The sequence below is a fragment of the Hippocampus comes genome, unplaced genomic scaffold (genome assembly GCF_001891065.2).
Source record: "Hippocampus comes isolate QL1 unplaced genomic scaffold, H_comes_QL1_v1.1 scaffold319, whole genome shotgun sequence".
Taxonomy (NCBI): domain Eukaryota; kingdom Metazoa; phylum Chordata; class Actinopteri; order Syngnathiformes; family Syngnathidae; genus Hippocampus; species Hippocampus comes.
The window spans coordinates 902,103-923,148 of record NW_017806090.1 but is presented as its reverse complement, the minus strand read 5'-3'; the positions used below and the strand labels follow the sequence as shown (position 1 = coordinate 923,148).

General features: G+C 41.5%; 1 protein-coding gene and 1 long non-coding RNA gene across 4 annotated transcripts in view; one reads left to right on the top strand and one right to left on the bottom strand.

Annotated features, from left to right (window-relative positions):
• Positions 1–6,318: 6,318 nt before the first annotated feature.
• LOC109530901 (uncharacterized) lies at positions 6,319–8,195 on the bottom strand. Its single transcript, XR_002171088.1, has 2 exons — positions 7,938–8,195; positions 6,319–7,457 (listed from the first exon to the last, which is right to left on the bottom strand). It is a non-coding gene; the product is annotated as an uncharacterized LOC109530901 (long non-coding RNA).
• mgat4c (mgat4 family member C) overlaps positions 7,416–21,046 on the top strand; it is a 70,624-nt gene continuing 56,993 nt past the window's right edge. The window contains exon 1 of one of the 3 annotated variants that reach the window (XM_019894857.1): positions 7,416–7,491. The gene's annotated coding sequence lies outside the window, so the exon portion shown is untranslated. The remainder of the gene's footprint in view (positions 7,492–21,046) is intronic. The other 2 variants (XM_019894859.1, XM_019894860.1) reach the window with 2 other exon arrangements.

Below are 21,046 nucleotides of genomic sequence, written 5' to 3'. Positions count from 1 at the left end.
AATTAAAAAGTGATTTTTTTTTTTTCCTTGTGTGTAGGGGCGGGGGGGAGATTTTGGTGCGTCTCATTAAAACCTCAGCGTTATCTTGTGAAAGGACAGCCAGGTAGTTGACAACACAGTTGAAATGAAGTCTCAACAATGGAAGGGCAGTAACGTTCGGTTCATCATTTCTGTGGCAAACGATAGCGGCTAATTGGCGGCGGCGTCGTGAACGTCACTCCCTACCTCCCGATGGAGGCTTCGTGCGCATGAAAAGGTTAAGCCATTGTTAATTCCTCCCAGCCTCATCCTTCTTCTTTGGAAATGGCCATCCTGTAGCAGTGAGCCACCAGTGAGAGGTTTAGTGAGCAGGTTTAGCCGCGAAGGACGGTCCTTCGAGTCATTAGCAACCTTATCCATTTTTCATGAAACTAGTACACTAAAAGTTAATATTTATTCTGTAGAGACATTACATTAGCCACATTTGACCATTTCACATGGCGAAATCATAAAACCGAAATATTACAAACAGCTTTCTTTGAGTCCAGATTTTAAGTAAAAGAATATCAAACATCAATTCTTTGGCAACATTTTTTGTTGAGCTGCTCATTCAAAATAAGTAGCAGTAGTCCACCATAGGGGAGGTTTAGCGGGATTAGCGGCAGAGGAGGCCCCGTCAAGCGGCGAGTGATCTTTGGCCAAACGTCATTAAAGATGCTAATCTCTCCTGTTGAACATTGTCACTCACCGTAAGGCATGTTTGCAAAATGTTAATTACCAGAGGTGGCGGACTCAAGTTCTGTGGCATGAGCATAGCTAACTGCTGAGTGCAAAGTGGCTAAAACGTTCATATCTCTAAGACTGTATGACTTGATTTGTGACCTGCTTACCCCAAGTAAAATAGCAACATGACGGGAATTCTCGTTTTCCCAATTATCTGTAGCAAAGTCAAAAAATCAATTTTTGAGAAACTACATCAACTCATACGTCGTATTATAAAGGCCTCGATTTGTGCTTTCCAGATCTGTTATTAATGTAGTTGGTATGAGCAAGCGACATGTTTCACTCAAAACTCACAAATATGCAAGAGAACAACTTAACGTTCACCATGTCGGTTCTGTGGCATCAGTATTACTACAAATCATCAAGTCAAACCTAAAGTTTGGGGCCAAGGCGTGCGATAGTTTCTGCGCCTCTGCCCTCGATTAAAGTTTACAATATACAAGGTCAATTAAGACATTTTAGACAGACCACGTCATATTGACAGCCTTGATCCGGCTTCTCAGAACTGTCATTATTCGGGCATTTTTTTTTTTAGTGCAGAAACAAACCACCTGCCTTAACTTATTTAGCTTATTTCCTATCCTTGATGCACAAGGACTAATATTAGACTCAGTGGGGATTGGCATGCATTTTGTTTGAAGCCTATTGTAAATCTTTGCTAAGTGAAAGCGCTGAGGACTCGCTTTGAGTCCTCTCCTCACGAGCCTGTCATCTGTGCTCACACAGGAGAAGACACAGCACGGTCGTGCGCAAGTGGTGGGCCCGCCTTCGCCACCAACCACGAAAACAACAAGACACACCAATCTGTTACTCCACAATGCAGCCTGTGTCCTACAGGAGGCCAAGTTGTCATTTCAACCACCCATCCACAAGATAGATGTCCCTTAATTCTTTCCGCCCAAGTGCCGCAAAACAAATTTACGACAGCGGCCCCCACGGATGAACGATGACACGGCCTCGAGAAGGAGAGGTAATTTGCTCTTAATGTAGTGCCGTAAACATTTATCAACAGAAAAGGGATGGAGGCGATTCTGACGAGTGTCGCGCTGCTGACGCGCTACCTTAACACACTTAAGTCGCTTAAGTGACAACAAACAACACTGACCCCCCCAAAAAAACAAAATACATCAAATAATACAGATCACCATTTACAGAACTATATTGAGTCATGGCACATACAGTATTCTCTATTTGAAAAAAATGTCAGAGCACGCCACCAAACAGGAATGTCACAAAAAGTAGATGCAGTTGTATCTTGGATTGGGTCAAGTTTGTCAATTTATGAGCCATCACTGGGTTGATTTTTTTTTTATTGTTTTATTTTACTTTTTCGGTGAAGTTCACAACATCCGGCCACCATCAGTTCCTGTCGCGTACCTTGCAATCAAAGTGAAAATATCTGGTGTGTAGTTTCGGGGTTTTTTTTTAATTTATTTTTTTCGACAGGAAGTGATTGCTGAGAAGAAATGTCCGATGTCCATTGAATTAATGTTTGCTCAATGTACTCATGTTAGCCATCACTTAATGCTACTTAATAACAGAAGAGCTAACAATATGCTTCAAGGTTGAGGCCTAATTATTGCCTAAGCCTTGTTAGCCAGCTCAGCTAATAAGACTAGCTTGAAGCTCCAAATTTTAACATTTGTATTGACTGAGTTGGTTTGCCAAGTTACTGCCCGTTTGCCAGCTAACGAGGCTATTTCTCAGTTGCAATGTTAACATAAACCTAGTTAGCTCGGTATAAAGGTAAGCAGTAAGCCATATAGTGTCTATAATCATTTTAATGTGCACCTTTTGTCTTCTTTTTAATCAAAATGCTAATGTTATGCTACAAATGTGAGGCCTAGTAACTCCCCGTTAGCTAAAACAAACAAACAAACAAACAAACAAACAAACCGTCTGTTAGCTAGCTCAGCTAAAGAGGCTTGTTTCTGTTTGCTAAGTTTGTTTGGACCTACTTAGCGCCTGCTAATGGTTTACGCTACTAATTTGAAGTGTTATTACTCTCTTTTAGTATCTTTTGTCTGCTGTTAGCTGTTTAACCAAAATGTTGATTTTATGCTACTAATTTGTTATTACTCTCTTTTAGGACTCTGTAAAGGGCACATCTTTGTCTGCTGCAAGGTAACTTGTATTAGCAGTAAACTCAGGAGAGCTTTTGGTTCGCGCTAGAATACTCATGTTGAGTTACTAATGTGAGCTGGATTGTTCAGTACAGAGAATAAATATTGTTTGCTTCATTTGGACAACCCTTGTTATGTTAATTAGCTTCCACAATTAGAAGCATGGCTGTTAGCTCGCCCATCAGTGTACATTTGTTTCTAATGAATGAGTGTAATCCATCCAGTGCCCGGTGAAGGCCGCAATTAGTAAAATGTCAACGCTGTTGTTCAAATCGCTCTGCACTGATATGTCGACTCCATCTGGTTCTTTTCCTTCCATCCATTATCCGAACCGCTTTTTCCTCAAGAGTGTCGCGGGCGTGCTGGAGGCGATCCAAGCTTACTTTGGGTAGTCGCCGGAGTACACCCTGAACTAGTTGCCAACCAGCTGCATGGAACGAATAGACAAACAACCATGCACACTCACAATCACAATCACACCTAGGGACAATGTAGATCAGTTAATCTACCGTGCATGTTTTCGAGAGAAAACCATAGTACCTGGAGAAAACCCACGCTGGTACAGGGAGAACATGCAAACTCCACACAGGAAGGCCGGGCCTGGAATCAAACCCATGACCTATGTACTGTGAGGCGGATGTACTAACCAGTCGTGCCTCATCTGGTTCTTTAAATTTTTTTAATGTGTTACATAGAAAAAAAAAAGATTCCATTTCCTGCAGAAAACGATGCACTGGGATGACCACTGCATTGTAATAACGACCACAGCCCTTCGTGATTTTCTTCTTTGTGATAAATAGTGCTGCAGGTGGAAAGAAATTAGACAAAATGTCTTGTTTTGTTTTAAATGCAGAACAGCATCCCAGGCACTCTGACCATGGCAATGCAACATTGGGCTATCCAATTGGAAATAAATCAGAGAAAATGTCCTTGTTTGTTTTAGATGCATAGCAGCATTCCCTGGACTGTCATGACTTGTGCAGCAAAATACTGAAAGCAGCCCGTGGCTATCATCTTTGGGATTTATCTCTATCCTAGTGGAAAGAAATCAGAGAAAACTTTTTGTTCTCTTTTGGATGCCTCATCGTATCATTTATTCCCACTCTCAGTCGAAGGTACTCCCGCTACCGCTATCTTAATGTTAGTATACAAAGGAAATGTCTTAGGCACATGGGCTAACAATTAGCATCTGTATGGTGGTATGGCTACCCATTAAGCAAAAGATGCCTGACGGCCAACATTGCAACAACACATGTAGACAAATATAACAATTGTGACAGGCATATATTCTTTAACCTTTGCAAGGAACGACTAATATTTTGCTATACTGATAAGTTGGTATTAAATTGCCCTCAGGTGGCCATGGTGCATACAACAGAACGCAAAGTGAATGAAAGCAAAAAGTGTGACAAAAATGGTTGTATTTATGTAACTACCGTGTGCATATATATATATATGTTATAAGTATAATATTATAGAGTGCTATTTTTCTTCGTCATCGTTTTCAGTGACACCAATTGGAAAGAAATCAAAGATTATGCCCAAACAAACCATTCACTGTCGTAACTCATGCAGCATGACAGTGACAACAGCCCTTCTTAAATTATCACCATCCAAGTGAAAAAGAAATGTGAGGAAATGTTGTGTTTTGGTAAGTAGTGCATTATGTTGAGTTTTGACTCTTGTGTTGTTGCAAAAGGGGTCTGAGCTATTTTTGGCTGTAAGCGGCACGGTGGTGATTCGACCGTAAGGCGTGACTCATCCAGATGCGTCACTCCGCTAATTGTCACTCCGGCTTTTCCCAAGCCATTCTCGAAAGCCCGCGAGCTATCCTGTGACCGTTGCTTTGCGACAACAATGCTACCTCAGGGAGCCATTTGGTACACCAACCACCAACACCAAAATGGACTTGGTTTTTACCATTTCTGTCATTTACATTGAGTAAAAACTCCCATTTCAGCCAGCATCAAAGAATATATATATATGCACCTGTAAGACTATCAACCTGACCTTAAACAGTGCCTGTACAACATAAAGGAACAGCTTCAATTTAAAAAGACAAGAACATTTCACTAAAGAATCCAAAGACTGATCCAGCCTTGTGCTTAGATGTTCGATACATTACTTTTTATGAGTTTAATAAGGTTTCTCCTTTGCTTTCCATTTTTTGTTTCCTTCTCAAGTTCCGCACAAGCCATAACGTTTTACAGGCTTTTTTTTTTTTTTTTTTTTACTGCTGCTGAGACAGAGTCAACGACGCGGCGTCTTGAAATATTTCACTGTGTGTACGTTTCATTGTCAGTGGCAGTCCCGGGCTGTCGGCCATACCAGATGATACCGGGCCATGTTGACAGGCATCAGGAATACAAAGCACCCTGCTTCCCGCTGTTAACTATCGCCTTCTTCTCAACACTGCTTGTGAGGCTGCTCCTTCTTGTGTTTGCAGAAAAGCCAAAGAAAAAGCAAAATAAAGCCTCTGGGAACTCAATCATCTTGCCAAGCATGACAATAGTTCAAATTCCGAAAGGCCTGCATGAATTTAGAGACAATAATACAATTCATATTTCCACGGGTTTTTGTTTCATTTCTAGGATTGGACTTTGTGGTGGTGGTCATTTTAGTCCATCTTTTTTGACAAGAAAAAAAACTGAACAATAAAGTTGACTTCTACATTATCTTAGCGTGCTAGGTGCTAGCAAGACAGCTAGCGGTTGCCTCTACGTTTGGTTCTTTTGGACCGAATAGACTTTCCGTCATTTTTATTATTTCAAAACTGAAAGTATGTATTAATGGGCAGTTGTTTTACACACATGAACAGAACAATTTTCCATTTGCGCCTGTCATCGCTCATCAACGCTAAGAAAGAAATTTATTTGAAAGTAAAACAGAATGGGAATAATTGCCGGCTGGCTTTTTAAATAATGCAATCGGCATTTTAATGCGCAAGACAATCGACATAATTTCCGCGCGCTGACGCCAAACGGAACGTGCAACGGTTAATCAGTGTTTCTCGATGCAAATGTTATGGAAAATAATGCGGGTTAAAAAAAAAGTGTTCTGCATTAATAGTTATTTGCTAATTGTTATGTACAAAGTAGATGAACACAATCATGTGTTATCGTTGTGAGCAGACAAATAAGAAGGAAAGGAAATAAGAGGAGCCACTTGCGGTTTCTCACCTATTGCTTATCTTAGGTGTTAGGTGAGATGTTAATTGAATATTTTATTTATTTATTTTTTTTACTGTTGTTTTAATTGTTCCTGTGAAATCTATTATAATGGTTTGTGGTGAGCAAATATTGCACCTCATGAATTTTGCCAATTACCAAGTGACCTTACAAACGTGTAACTTGATCAAATCAAATGATTTATTATTATGTATATGATGTAATCCTTACATGTTGCCAAGGAAACCGCACTTGTGACGCATTAATTAGGTACAACTGTTTTTATTGGACTGGATGGCAGGTGATTGAGCCCACTGGATTCTGTCGAGTGACAGGTGAACTCACAAATGGACCGAATCAACAAACGGATCAAATTGTTGACATAATGATAGAGCTACCAGTTAAATCTATTTTATTGGAGTTTGTTGCAAGTAAATCCTGATTAATTTTGCCAAGCAGCAAGTGACCTCACCCAAAGGCCAAATGAACTGATTAAAAACATTAAGATAAATTCCTAGAAATACATTTTATTGGACGTTGGTGTCCAAGTGCATTCAGCCCCATGAATTCTGCCTAGCAACAAGTGACTTCACAATTGTGACCAAATTAACGATGACAAATATGCATATGATAAGCAGGTGAACTGCTGAATTCCCAACAGGTGTTTTTTTTTGAACCACGAAAATTCCCAGGGACATCCAGTTCTAATCCTTTCTATAACTCCTCCAGTCTCTGTGTATCTCTGTTGCAACCTGCTTATGACACCCAACAGACCACCCCAAAATGATCAGTTTCTCAGATCAAGCAATTGATTGTTATATATGTCTGAACCAACTTAACATTTTTATTCCGGCATGGGCTCTTTTCCATTTCCCAAAAAAAACATTGCTTATACGAAAGTCCTGTTATCGTTGACGTCAATTAAGTGAGTGTGCGCGTGCTTCTTGACAGGTGTGTCCAGGCCAGCCTCGACTCGATGAACAAGCGTGCACACAGCTGGAGCGAGCTCTCCACTTCTCCCTCCAATCTGCTTCACTCTCGCACCGCCCCTCCCGAGCTCTCAGCTCCGCGCCGCCGCGAGCATCCGCTCCGAGAGCGCAGCGGCAGACGCGCTCAGAATCTCGACTGATGGCACCTCTGGGATACGGCAGCAGTTCGGACGGCAAAGCGAACAAATAATTTAAAAAATATTTAAAAAATTTAAAAAAAGAAGAAAATAATTCCCCCCCAAAAAAAGTGGACCGAGGTTGGCACCGGACGAGGCGGCAAGGGGGTGGAGAGGAGAAGGAGGTGCCGACGCCTGTGCGGACGTTCGCGGCTGCAGCCTTCCTGTGGCTGCAGCGCCGCCCGACCGGCGCTTTGTGGTGGGGTCGCCTGGCGCTGTGCTCCCCGAGCTCCGGCATTCCTGTGGCAGACATCGACGTCGTGCTGACGTGAAGGTGAGTGACGCGCGCGCGTCCGTCCGTAAGTGAATGTGGACGTGCGAGTCAATCGGCATGACTTTGTTTTTATCGGTGACTTTACTTACTATCATTGATTGGTTTTTACTTTTAATGGATTTTTGGGGGAATGACTTTACTTACTTTTTGGGTGGATTTAATTATTACTATTACCTTTTGATAGCGTTACTTATTGCTATTGACTTACTCAATACTGTGGATGGTATGACTTAATGGGTTTCCCTTTTACTATTGATGGCTTGAGTTATTTATTTGCATGGTTTGCTTTACTTATTACTTTGGATGACTTTACATCTTATGCATGGCTTTGCTCATGACTCTGGAAGGTTTTTCTTATGACTGTTTTATTTACTTTTTACTCCCACTTTTCCTGACCGTTACCGGCATAAGTATTCACTCCTTGAGCACTCACTGATACCCAGTACCGATACCTCTAGTCCAGGGGTCTTCGATACCTACTCCTCAAGGGCTGATTTCCTGGTTGTTTTCCATAACTCACTGCTGCAACACACCTGATTCAATGAAGGATTATTAGCCAGCTTTTGCAGATCTCATATGAATCAGGTGTGTTGCAGAATGGATAGAGAAAACATCTGGAATACCGGCCGTTGAGGAACAGGATTGGAGACCTCTGCTCAAGTACTTAGATCAAATTTCAATTAACACAACGGCAACAAAAAAATTGGACAAAAAACTTTTTTTGTAATGCAGATGATGATTCACCCATGTGTCAAATGTTCACAGTATGGCGCCAGCTACTGCTGCAGCTTACTCGATGCCTTTTTTTTTTTTTTTTTTTTTGCCTTAAGTATCGGTGGCTTGTATCGCAGCCTCCGCAATACTTAAAAATAAGGCTAGTACTGGTCCGATACCGATAATTTTGGTATCGATAATGGCCCATCCCAACTTATAACTGTTGATTGCTTTACCTACTGCCATTTACTAATTACTCGCGACGATTTTGCTGATGACTATAAAGGTGTTTTAGTTATCACTATTAATGAACTTAATGACTTACTTACGGATTTAGTTATTGTTATGGAGCTTTACTTTTTACTCTCGAAAAATTGTCATGAGCTTATTTGACTTAGTTTTTGCTGCCACCTCCCTCTGTCCTTTTTCTGCTGTGTGTGGCAGCACCTCCACAATATTGGATAGGTGCTCTATGTAGAAAAAGTGCTGTGTCCATCAAAAATGAGCATTACTCTTTTGTAAAATTCTTGTCGTTCCCGTGTGTGTGTGAGTTCATGTTGCTGCCACACTCACCGTCCTTCTTCTGCTATTTGTGTGGCGGCAGCTCCATGAGAAATGGGTCAACATATTAAGAAACACGGCCCTGTAAATCAAAACTCAGCATTTTTATCACCGGAACATTTATTTTGTTCTTGTGTGTGTGTGTGAGACTTTCTGGTGCTGCCGGCTCTCTCCGTCCCTTTCTCTGCTCAAACCAGAGACTGTTGTTGTGGGTTTTAATCACATGAAACGCCAAAAGGAGGAGTCACCCTTCCACAAGGTCAGGCTTCCTCCTTCACAAAGCGACGAAGGAATTACATCACGTTTGGGTTTCTGCCGCTGGCGTCCTCACCCCTAACACCCCGCAGCCCCCCCCCCATGCCGCACATCACTCCCCAGCCAAACAGTGGCTCATTACTTCCTGCTGCCGGCCCACTAGGGGTCACCAGAGGTGGACAGAGCTTCTCGGAGCCACAGCTTGTTCCCAAAAAGAGCTCTTTTTTTTTTTTGCTTTCTTTCATTTTAGTGTTCTTAAGGGGAAGAAATGCCAGATGTCTGTTAGTCAGCACGAATCTAAAAATATATACGACCTTTGAACTCATGGATGTCAACTCTCTTAGATCATAAAACCGAAATTCCTGGAAAGAAAAGAAGCATCTTGCCGCACCGCAAGCGGTTGGACGTGCTGTGCTCATTCAACATGAACAGGATTTTTTAGTTTTTAATAAGAGGGCACGGTGTTCCCTACCCTGAAATGATTGGCAGCATCCAGCTCAGAATGAACAGGATTCATACTGTAATGCAGCTAGGCATGCAGCGAGCCATGTCGTCAAACATTTTGTCCATATTGTATCCCTATTTTGCATCAAGGTTGCCTGTAAATGTAATAAAACACTCCTCCTTGATGCACGTCCCGGGGTTAATTAAAATGCGCCGTGCAGTATCAAAACTTATGAACATAAATATGGAGTAAGTGAGACGACACCCGGATTAATATTCAAATTCTTCGCTGTCTCGAATGGTCCTAAAAGTCGATGCATTTTAGGAATGTTTTTTTTTTTTTTTTTTTTTCCTCCCCCGTATTACACTTGCGCTCCCCAGTCTCTGTAATTAAGAACATTTGCTTTCCACTCTGAGCTGAATTAGACATAGCCGGTCTCTTAATTAGCCACAGGTATTTAATTTATGTACACTATGTACACTTTGTTGTACGTAACTTTAATGAAATGTTCTTCGCTTTATCCGCTCGAGTCTTTCAGCGATGTTCAATGAAATGCATTCCTTTCGTTTTAATATATTTTTTATTTTTTTCCACATCATTTTAATTTGAATTCTCAATCCTGTCTGTACTGCGACTGTATCCTAATTGTTGTCCTTTTTCCAAGAATCTTCCGCGAGAGCTTAGACAAATGATAGCAATATTGGTTGTGGTGTCTCTTGACACCCCCCTCCCATGACACCCCTTGTTTTCCTTTCCCAGTGTTGATTATCTGCCGTAGTGTAGGTCAAAAAGGTCCCTGTGACTCATTCTACTCGCACAAACGAAATAAACGCTGCTGATGCCCCTCACGTATGACTTCAACCTTGCAGACTTTACATGTTCTAGGAAACATCGAGTCAATTTCGAGTCTATTTTGTTAAATCATGAAATAAAAGTATATTTGGAAAAAAAAAAATCAAAGATATTTCAATGAAGTGAATGTGAATGTTTTGGGGAAAAAAACAGTTTAGTCTGTGACGAAGAGACCACATGCGCGTTTTTGTGAAAACCAAAGGCAATTTAGGGTCTCAGAAGCGAAAACTATGTTTAAAAAAAGACAACGTAATAATCTTCCCTATTAAGCTAAAATCACAATTTTCGAAAACCTCAACGTCTTTAACGGAGGCCAGCATCGTGTTTTTGTAACTCTTGAAAGATTGTCAACTCTTCAATAAAGCAAATTTTTGTATTGTTTTATTTTGTTGTTTTTTTTAACTTCAAAAGCAGTTCAGTCGACTCCGTTAACGTTTTGAAGACTTTTTGTCGTTAAACAAAGGTGTTATCGTTTCTCTGAAAACATCAAAGACCATGTGCAGTTGTCAACAGAGCTTAATGTCATTTTTTTAAAAACATCAAAGACATTTCTGAATCTTCTGTGATCCAATTGTTTTGAAAACAAGGGCAATCTAGTCTTCTGTGAAGCTAACGCACATTTTTCTGTAAATGCTGATGACTCAGGTGTTGGACTTGGTGTGTCCGTTGCTGTTTTCAAACTATGCCGACGAGGTTCTGCAACTCACAAGAGCCTCCAGAGCACATTTATTAGCATTGAAACTGAAGGGTTTTTTTTCATTCCGCTAACTCGTGAACAAACATTTCAGATGGCCCGTCGCTTCCGTTTAGGCAGCTTTCCTCGCAACCCTGCTTTCTACCTGCCGCACGTTTTGAAGCCGCCGCCGCCGCGTCGCCTCGATCAATAAATGGCAGAGATGAGGAGATAACGTCCCATGTCCCATCTCTCCTAACCACAAACTCCTCCGCTCTTTCCTCAGGTGGGCATCTGCATGCTGTCGCCACATCAATGGCGCTCATGAATTATGGAGCCGTGTCCCGCTTCTGTCACCCGTACGTCTAATTAGCTTGGCGTGACACTTCTCGTCATCGTGCGCCAAGTAGAAGCTTTTGGCGCTTGGTTCTCAACATTGTTTAAATGCGTTCTGAAAATTCCAAGACAGTTTAGTGCCTCACTGACGCTCATATATTTTTTTGTAAACATCAAAAGACATTTCAGCTTCCATCGGAAACGTCCTAAAATTTGCGTTCTTGGAAACATCTAAGACCAACTGAGATTCGTCCGTGTGTTTTTGCGTAATCAAAGAATTTCCTCTTGGAAGAACCAAATGTGCATTTTTCCTCACCATCAAAGACAATTCAGCATCTTGAAGGAACCTTCAGGTAAACGTTTACGCAAGCGTCAAGAGAACTTTAGTCCTGAGCCAACCAAACTAATGTTAGCTTGTATAATTTAAAGTCATGTAATTCGATGAACCACGCCTAATAATGGAAACATTTTTCAAACAACAAATGGTTTCTATTCTTTAATGTAATGAGCAGTGTTTCTATGAGCATCTTCACAGTTTGTTTTATGAAGAAAGTGGTTGCCGCCATTGTCTGCTCAGGCTGATGAAGTGCCCGCGATGTGGCTCAGGTGATCCCTGAAAAGAAGCGAAGGTAGTGTCGGTGTATGACGGACGGGGAGAGGCGGAGGTCTGTCTGGTCACTTGATGGGCACTGAGGAGCCTGAGATTTATGACCCCGGCAGAATAAAGTTGTGTCTGCTGAGGGCCTGTGAAGCATAAATCAGCCACAAATGGGTCAGGTTGGGTCAGCGGCTGGCGGCAGATTTGCTCTCCCCTTTTTTTTTTCCTTGAAGGTGCGCTTCGGTTGTTTTAGTGCAGATGACGCCTGCGTTTCTTTTTACATGCTCTTCAACTCATCTGGATGTGCAATTCAGCCCTATTTTTATAGGTGCGAAATGTCGATAATGTGATATTTTATGGAAAATGTATGTTGGAGGTTTATTTGAAGATTTTTGGAGGGTTTCCAAAAGAAAAAAAATCCAATACATTTCAATAGTCGCCCGTTTTACGCAGATTATTTTTTTTCTATCACCCCACAAGTAGCGGGGCTCCACTGTATAGCTTTAAGTTGTAATATTCCTCTTAACCACTAGATGGAAGACATGGATTAGTTGACTTATGTTGTCCTAAACTATAATGTGAGTAGGCCTTATAATTTTTACGTTTATGGAATGATATGCAGGACAAACATAAAACCGGAATAATATTACAATTTTGTGGGGATTTATTTTTGTGTAAAAAAAAAAATGGAACAAAATCAATTTGTGCACTAAATGTTGGCTTGCTGTTCGGCTGTTTTGTGCCGTCACTGAATGGTCATTTTGTATGATTCGTGATGGCGCTGTTTTCCACTCTTGCTGCCATTCTATTTCTCGCGGTTTCTTTTCCCGTTGACTTGGGTGACTCGTCTTCCTGCAGGCTGCCGCAGCCCACGTAAAAAATTGATTTAAAATATGTTCCTCGCAAAAGGCGTGCGCTTTCCATTACAATGATTAATCCGGCATCGACACGCGTGCGCTCACATACAGATAAAACGATGTTATCGGGCTAACGCAACAAGTTTGAACAAGTTGAGACGACCCAAGCGCAGAGATAAAGAATCGGCGGCGGCAAGGACGCATCATTTATTTGTCTGCGTTAAGTTCTTTGTAAACATCAAACAGACTTTAAAAACCTCAGTGTATCTGATGTGAATTATTTTGTGAACATCACTGACAGCTTCGAGTCGAAAGATTCATGTCATCAATAAGCCTTTTGTAAATATCAAAGGTTATTTTTAATCCTCAAAAAAATTTTTTATGTGAATCTCAAAGACATAAGTCTTTTTTGAAAACATCAAAGACAACTTTATTATCATTGCTGAATGTGACTTTGTAAATATCCATCCATATTAAGGTCAAAAGTGAGCTGGCGTCTGTCCCAGTGGACTTCAGGCTGGTGATGCGGTCCACCAACGAATCGCGGGGCACATATAGACAAAGGAACGTTGCTAACTTTAGGACCCCTGCTGTCATTTTTTTGCTTGACACTTTTTTTGGAATGACAGTTGCTGGAATGAACAGAAAAGTCACGGATATTGCAAAAAATATCGCAAAATAAATCACAAAATAAATCGCAACTTTCACCATAAAATGACAGCATGTATTACGGTTTACTTTGACTTCATGGTCATTCTGAGGGCCAGTCAGGCTGTTAGCTAGATCGGGTGTGGCCCCCGTCGCCATATTTTACCTCGGTCTGTTATCAGGGAGGGCTGAAGTTTTTTTTGTTCCCTCTCCCAGAGCTAAAATGGTTTTTAACCGATACATAATATCAAAAAAGTGATGGAGGGGCTTAACTGGAGCTGCACAGATTTTTGACGGGGCTTCAACCACAGTATCTTGCGAGTTAGCGCCATTTTGTAAGTCAAGCATACAGCGGGCCTCAATCATTTCCTTCTTATCTTCCCAGACTTCTGTTTACATCGGTACAATCAACAAAAAGTCCAGTCAGAACACGCTTTCGGTTGGAAATCATTTTGTTTTGTCCCTTCAATCCATGTGTTCCGTCTCCGCTCACTCGCTTCCTTTGTCCGTTCACATTCGTGGTGTCTGACAACGCGTGTTCCAAGGAAGCTTCATTTTCACATCCTTGTTCCCCCTATTATAGAACCTGTGAATGGCTGTTGTGTTTACCGTTGTGAAGTAACTTGCGAGAAACTCGCAATTTCCTCAGCTTGACTGGTCACCAACCGACGTCAGGGCGCGTAGAGATGAACAGCGGACTGTGGTAGTCACACTCACACTTTCATGAACCAAAGCTGCATTTCTTTGGAGTGTGTGTGTGTGTGTGTGTGTGTGTGTGTGTGTGTGTGTGGTTGGGGGGGGGCAAACTTCACACACGAATGAGGGAGCAGAGATTCGAACCCCAAACCTCAGAACTGTGAGGTAGGCATGCTAACTACTAGCACACTGGTTAGCGCAGAGTCAAATTCAGTGGTCCAATGCTAATGAACATCCCGCAGATTTTGAAGGTCGCATCGCATTGCCTTCAGTCGAGGGCGTACGGGAAGTGAGCGGGAGCGGGAGGCGTGCGGTGTTAATGTTCTGCTCTTTGTGATGCTAATTTCCAGCCGGTGTGCGCAGTGAGCTGGGAACAAGTTCCCCAGCACTTAATCCAATTTGAACATTTACAAGTATATTGTGTAGCGGCAACTACACACGCAGAAGCTAACAGCAGGTTTTTCTGTTTCACTCGCAGATAAACACACAAAAAAAAAAAACAACACATTTTTTTGCGGCTTCAAGTGTGAAACTACGACAGCTTTTTCAATTGGAATCACTGTACTTTTTGTTTGTTAATATTGTTTGCAAATGTTATTAATGGAGGAGATCTTGTTTCATTTCAATAATTTTTAAAAAATACCCACAAAAACATCCCGAGAAAAGCTAACCTAAGTGTTTTTTGAAACAATTTAGCATGCTTGAACCAAAAACTTTTTTTGTAAACATTAAAGACAACACTGTCCACATTTTGGTTTTTGGGACAACAAAGACGAGTTTGTGTTTCTAACCTGCACCTTACGCAAACATTATTTCGTGTTCAATAAACAATATTTTAAACATCAAAGACAATTTAGTCATCAGGTGTGTTTTTGTAACCGTCAAAGACAATTGAGTGTTCAGTGAACATTTTGTACACACAAAAGCCAATTTAGATGCGCACCAGATTCAAAATTTGAGTCTAAATTGTCTTTTTACTAAATATTAATTGGAGACGAATTTACCTTGAGGATGCAAGGGAAAAAAAGCAAAATCTCAGAGGTATTCAACTTTAGATGAGTAAAAAATATATTTTTTTTTAAATTCCAGAAGAGGTCAAGAAAGGTAAGCCTTTTCGAGAAAAAAAATCCAAAATGCTTTTAGTCCTTTTGCCAAAATGTCGGTGGAAAATTCTTCTGTTGTATTATAGATTTTTTTTCCCCCAACAGATCTGAAAAGATTCCCTGAAATGTGCAGAATGCTCCTCTTTACCTTTTTAGCGGTTTGTCTCCAAGGAGCCCGCTGAGATCGCTCGTGAAAGGCTGTTTCTCTCTCCCCCCCCCGTCCCCCCCTTTCTCTTTTTTTCCTGAGCTCTTTGAATTCAACATCTGTTCTCTGGCTTCAAGTCATAGCTGCCGTGCAGTCTGATAATTCCTCCCCTGACAACCTTGAATGAAGGATGATGTCTCACGCCGTGCGCTACGCTCGTTAGCTCGCCGCTTAAAGACAACGGCGGGAGATCACGGCATTTTTACGACTTCTTGGAGTCGTGTGTGTGTGTGTGTGTGTGTGTGTGTGTGTGTGTGTGTGTGTGTGTGTGTGTGTGTGTGTGTGTGTGTGTGTGTGTGTGTGTGTGGTTGGGGGGGGGCAAACTTCACACACGAATGAGGGAGCAGAGATTCGAACCCCAAACCTCAGAACTGTGAGGTAGGCATGCTAACTACTAGCACACTGGTTAGCGCAGAGTCAAATTCAGTGGTCCAATGCTAATGAACATCCCGCAGATTTTGAAGGTCGCATCGCATTGCCTTCAGTCGAGGGCGTACGGGAAGTGAGCGGGAGCGGGAGGCGTGCGGTGTTAATGTTCTGCTCTTTGTGATGCTAATTTCCAGCCGGTGTGCGCAGTGAGCTGGGAACAAGTTCCCCAGCACTTAATCCAATTTGAACATTTACAAGTATATTGTGTAGCGGCAACTACACACGCAGAAGCTAACAGCAGGTTTTTCTGTTTCACTCGCAGATAAACACACAAAAAAAAAAAACAACACATTTTTTTGCGGCTTCAAGTGTGAAACTACGACAGCTTTTTCAATTGGAATCACTGTACTTTTTGTTTTTTAATATTGTTTGCAAATGTTATTAATGGAGGAGATCTTGTTTCATTTCAATAATTTTTAAAAAATACCCACAAAAACATCCCGAGAAAAGCTAACCTAAGTGTTTTTTGAAACAATTTAGCATGCTTGAACCAAAAACTTTTTTTGTAAACATTAAAGACAACACTGTCCACATTTTGGTTTTTGGGACAACAAAGACGAGTTTGTGTTTCTAACCTGCACCTTACGCAAACATTATTTCGTGTTCAATAAACAATATTTTAAACATCAAAGACAATTTAGTCATCAGGTGTGTTTTTGTAACCGTCAAAGACAATTGAGTGTTCAGTGAACATTTTGTACACACAAAAGCCAATTTAGATGCGCACCAGATTCAAAATTTGAGTCTAAATTGTCTTTTTACTAAATATTAATTGGAGACGAATTTACCTTGAGGATGCAAGGGAAAAAAAGCAAAATCTCAGAGGTATTCAACTTTAGATGAGTAAAAAATATATTTTTTTTTAAATTCCAGAAGAGGTCAAGAAAGGTAAGCCTTTTCGAGAAAAAAAATCCAAAATGCTTTTAGTCCTTTTGCCAAAATGTCGGTGGAAAATTCTTCTGTTGTATTATAGATTTTTTTTCCCCCAACAGATCTGAAAAGATTCCCTGAAATGTGCAGAATGCTCCTCTTTACCTTTTTAGCGGTTTGTCTCCAAGGAGCCCGCTGAGATCGCTCGTGAAAGGCTGTTTCTCTCTCCCCCCCCCGTCCCCCCCTTTCTCTTTTTTTCCTGAGCTCTTTGAATTCAACATCTGTTCTCTGGCTTCAAGTCATAGCTGCCGTGCAGTCTGATAATTCCTCCCCTGACAACCTTGAATGAAGGATGATGTCTCACGCCGTGCGCTACGCTCGTTAGCTCGCCGCTTAAAGACAACGGCGGGAGATCACGGCATTTTTACGACTTCTTGGAGTTGCTTCCGCTCGCATCAATTCCGAGACATGACAGAAATGTGTACGCTCTTATTTATTCCACCTTGGCTTAAGAATGGGTCTATAACGGATGACGACGGTGAACATCTTGTTGGCTGTCACCATGACGTATCATCCTGTTGCATCGTATTGTACCGTATTTTCTGGACTGTAAGGCGCACCTAAAAGCATTCAATATTTTCAATAGCCGACAGCGCGCCTTAGAATCCGATGCGCCTTATATATGGACCAATATTTTGATTTCCTGGGCGTCATATTTTAAATGTTCTGTAAAGCGCTTTGTTAAAGCTGCAGCGGCCGTGAAAGCTCGGTATAAATAAAGCTGCATTGTATTGTATTCCCTTTAGCGCAGCTCCATCAAGCGGATGCATAACACAACCGCAGCCACTAGCGAAGCTTCTATTCTAGGCGCCTTATAATGCGGTGCGCCTGATACATGAAAACAAATTTTTAAACGGCCATTCATTGAAGGTGCGCCTTCTACTCCAAAGCGCTTTATCGTCTGGAAAATACGGTAATTGGGGCAAATCATGCTGTCGTTTAATAGATGGCAGTGTATCACATTACATTGCATCATGTCAAGATTGGAATGAACAAATAACGTGGTTTTGAATCATAACTAACACTCATTGCACCGTATATCAGTTAAGAAGGTCCGAAGTGGAGACAATCTTGTTGCGTGGTGTCGTATTGAAATTGAAGTGAATTGTATCGCCTCGTAAGTGGAGTGAATCGTATTAAATTGTATCATATTGTATCTCGTACCATGTCATAATCGTATATCGTAACTGGATTGAATCACCTCCCATCTTGATTGGTATCGTACTGCATCGCGTCTTATAGTTTGATCAATCATATCGTATTCAAACTGGATTGAATCGTATTGCATCGCAAAGCAAGCAGAATGAATGGTCTCACATTGGATTGGACCATATGTTGTCGTATTGCATCGTGTTGAATCCTATCGTGGTGTGTCATACCGTCAGTTGTATTGTCATTGGAGTCCATCATGCAGATTCATATTGCGTTGTATTGGATTGAATCTCATCACGTCGCATTGTAGCAGGAATGAATGCAGCGCTTATTATGCCATTTGATATTCGATTGTATTTAGATTGCATTTCATTGTATCGTAACTGTATGGAATCCTTTCGCAATGCATCATAATTGAAGCGGAATCGTATCACACAGGATTGTCTTTTATTGCGCCGTATTGTGTTGTCATCATCATATCATCATCATCATCATCATATACAGGTAGCAGCGCATTGTATCATATTCCACTGTAATTGAGTTGAATCATATTGCATTGTAAAAATGTGAATCACATCATATCGCATCACGTTGCGTCGTATCATAATTTATAATAATTGATGTCAGTGTGAGAGGCAGCTGGAGAGCTCCACATTTTACGGCGCCATGGAGTATTTCTGCATGCATTAATTCCAAGACGAGACATAAATGTGTACGCTGCTTCATATTCTGCTTCAGGTTCGGAATGGGTCCGTTAAGGATGATGACGCAGCCAAAAGTGGACTTTGGTAAATGTGACTGGTCGTCAGTGTGACGGATGTCATGCAATTGAACGGTCATCAACGTCGACGTGACACGAATCTGATAAGAATCACTTCATTCCGTTTCGATGGCATTTTTGCCCAATGAAGCTGTGAGATGCAAGATTTACAGCTGCTAACTGAGCGTGAATCGTACGCTAACTTGGCATATCGTAATTTCAGTGAATCATAATGGAGGTCATTGGAATTGTACATTATTGTACCGCAAATCAAATCTTTTAGTGTAATTAGAATCATATTGTAATCGTACCTTCGTTAATCGAGTTTCAAAAGTAATTATCAATGAATGTCATAATCAATTAATTGTCAGTTTAATCGATTCATCGCTGCACCTCTAAAATTACTTTTGCACTGGAGTGAATCATATTGTAACTGGAATGACTCCGATTCTGTTGCATCCTGAACCTGTGTTGTAGTTATCGCGAATCGAATTGCCATTTCATAACGAGAGTGAATCGTATTCTCCTCAATATGTCTCACATTGTATCGTATTAGAATAGCATCGCATCGTATCCTGATGGGATTGAATCACTTTTTTTCCCCTTTTCGGATGAATGATAAGGGTATTGTATCGTGTCTTATTGTTTATTATATTGTATCGGAATTAATTGGATTGTATTATATTGCATCACATAGCAAGTGGAGTAAACTGTTTCATACTGAATCGAATCATGCTGCATGTTTACATTTTGACATCATCACCATTTTGTAGATTCATGAAAATCATATCATACACTGCGGGAAGAAGCTTTATCTGTCATACGCCCGCAGCCTGTGCACAACACGAGCAGTATCTCGGAAACATCAAGAGGCTCCCGCTTGCCTCGACCTTGCCCGCGTGGTGTTGTCGCACCACCTGGACGTCGCCAAACAAACGTGCGCCGATTGCCGATTGTCTTATCGCAGGTGAAATTCCCGCTGCTCCGTGTTGTGTGTTGGCGAGCGAAGGCGGGCTCGGCGGCGGCGAGATTAGGCGGGAAATTGACACTGACAGATCTCATGCTTTACGGCTTCCCGGGAGGCAGCTGCGGGGCCCCCGACGAGGTGGCAGGTAACGCATCCCATCAACGCCGCGCCGCCTTTTCTTTCATACGCCTGCAGCACGTTGGCAGGATGAGAGCCAGCCAGCCAGCCAGCCAGCCAGCCTGCCTGCCCGGCCGCCTGCCTGCCTCCTTCGCCAACGCAGATAAGACCAGGTGTGCTCAGAGACGATTCATCGGACTAATGTGTTTACGGCGCCGGTAATGAATAGAGTGCGAGTCATTAATTTTAGCTCTTCCAGCTAAATAACAAAGCAAATATGGGCAAAACTGTTTCATTTCCCTTTGGAACTGGAAGCAACACCTCCCCGCTACTTGCCCACCCCCGTACAAACCCCCACCAGCCTCTCTACTGCATCTGTGCTAATGAGATAAAACCAGCCTGCTTTGATAAGAAGTCCTACTTTGTTGTTTTTGATCTGCCTTGGCGGATAGAATGTGCAACCAAGCAATTACATACATTTCTTTGCTTCCCAAACCCCCACGTCCCCCCATGGGATTTTCTAGAATCCCGCTTGGTAGCATTTTTATGTTACAGAAATGTTACCGTGGCCTGTGGTCTTGTGACTGGACTTCAGGTTTCAAAGCAAACACGGTTTCAAAGCAAACACGGTGAAGCGGCATTTATCTGTGATGCCGCACGCAAATGGAATAAGCTACCAACAAAAGTCAAGTCAAAATTGAGAAAAACATTTATAACTGTTTGAGTTAGCGTGATGTTGTTGGGCATCTGAATGATTTATTCAAGAATTTGTTTGCTTTTTACGGTTACTGAAGCCATATCATTTGCAAGTAACAGTACGCTTACCTGAGTATAATTTTTGGCGACTCTAAACATCTCTGATCATATTCCATCTTATCCTATTGTAACATATCGTTGTAAGTCACTCCTATCAAATCTCATGGCGTCATTTTGTATCATAATTGGAGCGCATTGTATCGTAATTGGATAGGCTCCGATCACATCGTAACGTGTCATTGTGATATTTTTCCAACAATCTTAATAATATCACGATACAGTTTGAAGGATTCACACACTTTTCTTAGCAATGTTTTTTTTTTTTCCGTGAGCAATAACACTGATGCAGGATATTCTCAATGTCTTTGAATACACCCTGTAGATTTCCGCCACGACAATATGATAATTTTTTTCCTGCATCTTGACTGCACCGGCGCTTTTTATTTTAAACTCCGCTGCCTCAAGATAAATATACCATTAGAATATTTGAATATTAGCCTC